Here is a 5,000-nt window from a genome sequence, read left to right on the forward strand (position 1 = left end):
GCTGCCGTCGCCTTAGCTGCCACGCTACAGCGTTCCAGGCTAGGACCTGGCTGCAGCTCGACAGCCCATGTTTATGCTGGAGTGTATTGCCTCGCCTCAGCTCGACTCTTTAACATTTATTTTATTATTATTTTATTTGACAAGGACAAAATGCAAGACATCAGGCAAAGTACAAGGTCAACACACAACATCGATGCCGCCTAACTTTGTTTGGCTTCAACAAGGAACAAGCGGTGTATGCATTTTTATCCGTTCCAGAATGCATCCCCTTGTATTTTACAATCTCCGCAGCAGATGGCGCTGTGTTACGGGCCCAGCGGCGACTCCCGGCCGCTCCGGGGCAGTGAGCCGCGATTGGCCGGTTCGAACCACCCGCCGGCGGCGGGGATTGGCCGGCGCGCGGGGCGCGGCAGCCAATGGGAGCCCCGCCGGCGGCCGCCGTTGACTGTTAGCTTCGGCCGGGGAAAACTTCTCTCCCGACGCCGGCCTCCTGGAGCTCCGGCCCGGGCACAGCTCCCCGGCAGGTCCCGGGGCGAGAACCGGGCCGGGGGGACCGGGCGGCGGCGCGGGGCCGGGCCGCCTCGGGGCTCCGGGAGATCGGGAACGGGAACCGGTGGATGGCGGGGTCCCCACGCCGGCGTCCTGGAACTCCGGCCCGGGCACAGCTCCCCGGCAGCTCCCGGGGGGAAGAACCGGGCCGGGGGACCGGGCGGCGGCGCGGGGCCGGGCCGCCTCGGTGCTCCGGGAGATCGGGAACGGGAACCGGTGGATGGCGGGGTCCCCACGCCGGGCTCCTGGAACCCCAGCCCGGGCACAGCTCCCCGGCAGCTCCCGGGGGGAGAACCGGGCCGGGGGAACGGGCGGCGGCGCGGGGCCGGGCCGACTCGGGGCTCCGGGAGATCGGGAACGGGAACCGGTGGATGGCGGGGTCCCCACGCCGGGCTCCTGGAACCCCAGCCCGGGCACAGCTCCCCGGCAGCTCCCGGGGGGAGAACCGGGCCGGGGGAACGGGCGGCGGCGCGGGGCCGGGCCGACTCGGGGCTCCGGGAGATCGGGAACGGGAACCGGTGGATGGCGGGGTCCCCACGCCGGCGTCCTGGAACTCCGGCCCGGGCACGGCTCCCCGGCAGGTCCCGGGGCGAGAACCGGGCCGGGGGACCGGGCGCCGGCGCGGGGCCGGGCCGCCTCGGGGCTCCGGAAGGGCCGTTGCGGGGACCGGTGTGTGAGAGGCACCCGCGGCCGGGCTCCTGGAACTCCGGCACGGACTAAAGCCGCGAGGAGCTCCCGGTCAGAGAACCGGAATGAGGTCGGATTTGACCGCTTTACCCGGGCCGGAGTTCCAGGAGCCCGGCCACATTCCGGCGACGTCCCGCTAAAACGGGGGCGGTGACACTCGACGCCAGACCTCGTTTCCGCCACCGCCAGCCCTACTCTAAGGGACGGGCGTCCCCCCCGGCGGTCCCCGGAGGCCATCGGATGCGGGCTAAGGTGCATTAAAAGTCGGATACGAGTCAGTGTCCGTCCCGGTTCTCCCCAGCGGTCCCTGGACGCCCTCGGATGCGGGCGAGGGTGCGCCAAAGTCGGATACGAGTCAGTGTCCGTCCCGGTTCTCCCCAGCGGTCCCCGGACGCCCTCGGATGCGGGCCAGGGTGCACCAAAGTCGGGTACGAGTCAGTGTCCGTCCCGGTTCTCCCCAGCGGTCCCTGGACGCCCTCGGATGCGGGCCAGGGTGCACCAAAGTCGGATACGAGTCAGTGTCCGTCCCGGTTCTCCCCAGCGGTCCCTGGACGCCCTCGGAGGCGGGCGAGGGTGCACCAAAGTCGGATACGAGTCCGGGTCCGGTCCGGTTCTCCCTAGCGGTCCCTGGAGGCCCTTGGAATCAGGGCCAGGGTGCACCAAAGTCGGATACAAGTCCGGGTCTTGTCCGGTTCTCCCTAGCGGTCCCTGGAGGCCCTTGGATGCGGGCCAGGGTGCACCAAAGTCGGATACAAGTCCGGGTCCGTCCCGGTTCTCCCCAGCGGTCCCTGGACGCCCTTGGATGCGGGCGAGGGTGCACCAAAGTCGGATACGAGTCAGTGTCCGTCCCGGTTCTCCCCAGCGGTCCCTGGACGCCCTCGGATGCGGGCCAGGGTGCACCAAAGTCGGATACGAGTCAGTGTCCGTCCCGGTTCTCCCCAGCGGTCCCTGGACGCCCTCGGAGGCGGGCGAGGGTGCACCAAAGTCGGATACGAGTCCGGGTCCGGTCCGGTTCTCCCTAGCGGTCCCTGGAGGCCCTTGGATGCGGGCCAGGGTGCACCAAAGTCGGATACAAGTCCGGGTCTTGTCCGGTTCTCCCTAGCGGTCCCTGGAGGCCCTTGGATGCGGGCCAGGGTGCACCAAAGTCGGATACAAGTCCGGGTCCGTCCCGGTTCTCCCCAGCGGTCCCTGGACGCCCTCGGATCCGGGCGAGGGTGCACCAACGTCGGATACGAGTCCGGGTCCGTCCCGGTTCTCCCCAGCGGTCCCTGGACGCCCTTGGATGCGGGCGAGGGTGCACCAACGTCGGGTACGAGTCAGTGTCCGTCCCGGACCGGAGGAGCGGGCGCCGGCGCTGTGGGGAGCCGATCCCGGGCTCCAGCAGAGTCTATTCGGGGACCGGCTTGTCGGGGGCACTCGCGTCCGGGGTCATGGAACTCCGACCCGGACTAAAGCCTCGAGGAGCTCCCGGTCAGAGAACCGGAATGAGGTCGGATTTGAACGCTTCAGCCGGACCGGAGTTCCACGATCCCGGCCAAATTTCTGCCACGTGCCGCTAAAACGGGGGCGGTGACACTCGGCGACAGACCTCGTTTCCGCCACCGCCAGCCCTACTCTAGGGGACGGGCGTCCACCCTAGCGGTCCCCGGAGGCCATCGGATGCGGGCTAAGGTGCATTAAAAGTCGGATACGAGTCAGTGTCCCTCCCGGTTCTCCCCAGCGGTCCCCGGACGCCCTCGGATGCGGGCGAGGGTGCACCAAAGTCGGATACGAGTCCGGGTCCGTCCCGGTTCTCCCCAGCGGTCCCTGGACGCCCTCGGATGCGGGCGAGGGTGCACCAAAGTCGGATACGAGTCAGTGTCCGTCCCGGTTCTCCCCAGCGGTCCCTGGACGCCCTCGGATCCGGGCGAGGGTGCACCAACGTCGGATACGAGTCCGGGTCCGTCCCGGTTCTCCCCAGCGGTCCCTGGAAGCCCTTGGATGCGGGCTAGGGTGCTCCTAAGCCCGGGGAGAGAAGAGCGCCGCTCCGGTAGGTTTCAGCGGGGCGCGGCGCTATGCGGTAGCCGGCGGAGGCTCACCACGGCCGGGCACGCCGAGCGCGCCCGCTCCGGTCCCCGCCGGCGGGACTGTGAGTGCACGGGCAGCCGTCTGGAGCCTCCACGAGCCCGGACACGAAAAAGCGCCGCTCCGGTAACATCCAGCGGGGAGCGGCGGCATGCGGTAGCCGGCGGAGGCTCACCACGGCCGGGCATGCCGAGCGCGCCCGCTCCGGTCCCCGCCGGCGGGACTGTGAGTGCACGGGCAGCCGTCTGGAGCCTCCACGAGCCCGGACACGAAAAAGCGCCGCTCCGGTAACATCCAGCGGGGAGCGGCGGCATGCGGTAGCCGGCGGAGGCTCACCGCGGCCGGGCATGCCAAGCGCGCCCGCTCCGGTCCCCGCCGGCGGGACTTGGAGGCTCTTGGCATCCGGCGGGAGTCACCAGAAGCCCGGGGAGAGAAGAGCGCCGCTCCGGTACCCGCCGCCGGCTCTTGGAGGCTCTTGGCATCCGGCGGGAGTCACCAGAGGCCCGGGGGGAGAAGAGCGCCGCTCCGGTCCCCGCCGGCGGGACTTGGAGGCTCTTGGCATCCGGCGGGAGTCACCAGAGGCCCGGGGAGAGAAGAGCGCCGCTCCGGTACCCGCAGCCGGGGAGCGGCGCTAGGCTGTAGCCGGCGGAGGCTCACCCTGGCCGGGCGAGCCGAGCGCGCCGCTCCGGTCCCCGCCGGCGGGTCTTGGAGGCTCTCGGCATCCGGCAAGAGTCACCAGAAGCCCGGGGCGAGGAGAGCGCCGCTCCGGTCCCCGCCGGCGGGACTTGGAGGCTCTTGGCATCCGGCGGGAGTCACCAGAGGCCCGGGGAGAGAAGAGCGCCGCTCCGGTACCCGGCGACGGGGAGCGGCGCAAAGCGGTAGCCGGCGAAGGCTCACCGCAGGCCCGCAAGGCCAAGAGCGCCGCTCCGGTTCCCCAGCGGAGCCGGGCAGCGGGCGGAGGTTCCCCGTCGCGCCCGGGCAAGGGTTCATCCTGCCCGGCACCAGAGACCAAGCCGTCCCGCTCTCCCCGCCGGAGCTCCCGGACTTTGTCATTTTTCTTGGGCTGAGGTCCGCGGAGGAGGAGGAGGAGGAGGAGGAGGAGGCGGCGGCGGGAGCCGGGCGTCGGGCGGCCTCGGGAAGCCGGCGGGCGACATCGGGAGCCCCCGCGGGGATCCTCGGGGCTCAGTGAAGCTGTTCAGACGGGTGTCCCCTCTCCAGAGCCCCGGAGGTGCGGGACCGGCCCTTCCCCCCACCCCAGGCCGAGGTCCTCGGAGCGCCGCCGGCGGGAAAAGTGGGGAAAGGGACCCGCAGACCTCCGGAATGAGGTCGGATTTGAACGCCAGATCCGACCCGGAGTTCCAGGAAGTCGGCAGGGATGCGAGGGAGCTGCCGTAGAAATGGGGGTGGTGACGCTCCTCGCAAGACCTCGTTTCCGCCACCACGCGGAAGAACCGTGAGAGAGGCGTAGGCAAGCCTCTCTCAGGGACGCCGCGACGTGGAAAGCCTAGGCCGGCAGAAGGACAGAGGGATCGCCGCTCAAAGTCCTGGAGCTTTCCGACTTTGTCTCTTTTTTTTTCTTTTCCTTTTTTTTTTACCCCAACGGCGGCGGCGGGAGAAGGACGGGGACCGCGGAGGCACACTTTTCCCACCCGCTAGCCTGCTCCGGTCGCGGGACTCCCCACTAGATTACCGCGCCGCCG

The sequence above is a fragment of the Dendropsophus ebraccatus genome, unplaced genomic scaffold (genome assembly GCF_027789765.1).
Source record: "Dendropsophus ebraccatus isolate aDenEbr1 unplaced genomic scaffold, aDenEbr1.pat pat_scaffold_782_ctg1, whole genome shotgun sequence".
Classification (NCBI taxonomy): Eukaryota; Metazoa; Chordata; class Amphibia; order Anura; family Hylidae; genus Dendropsophus; species Dendropsophus ebraccatus.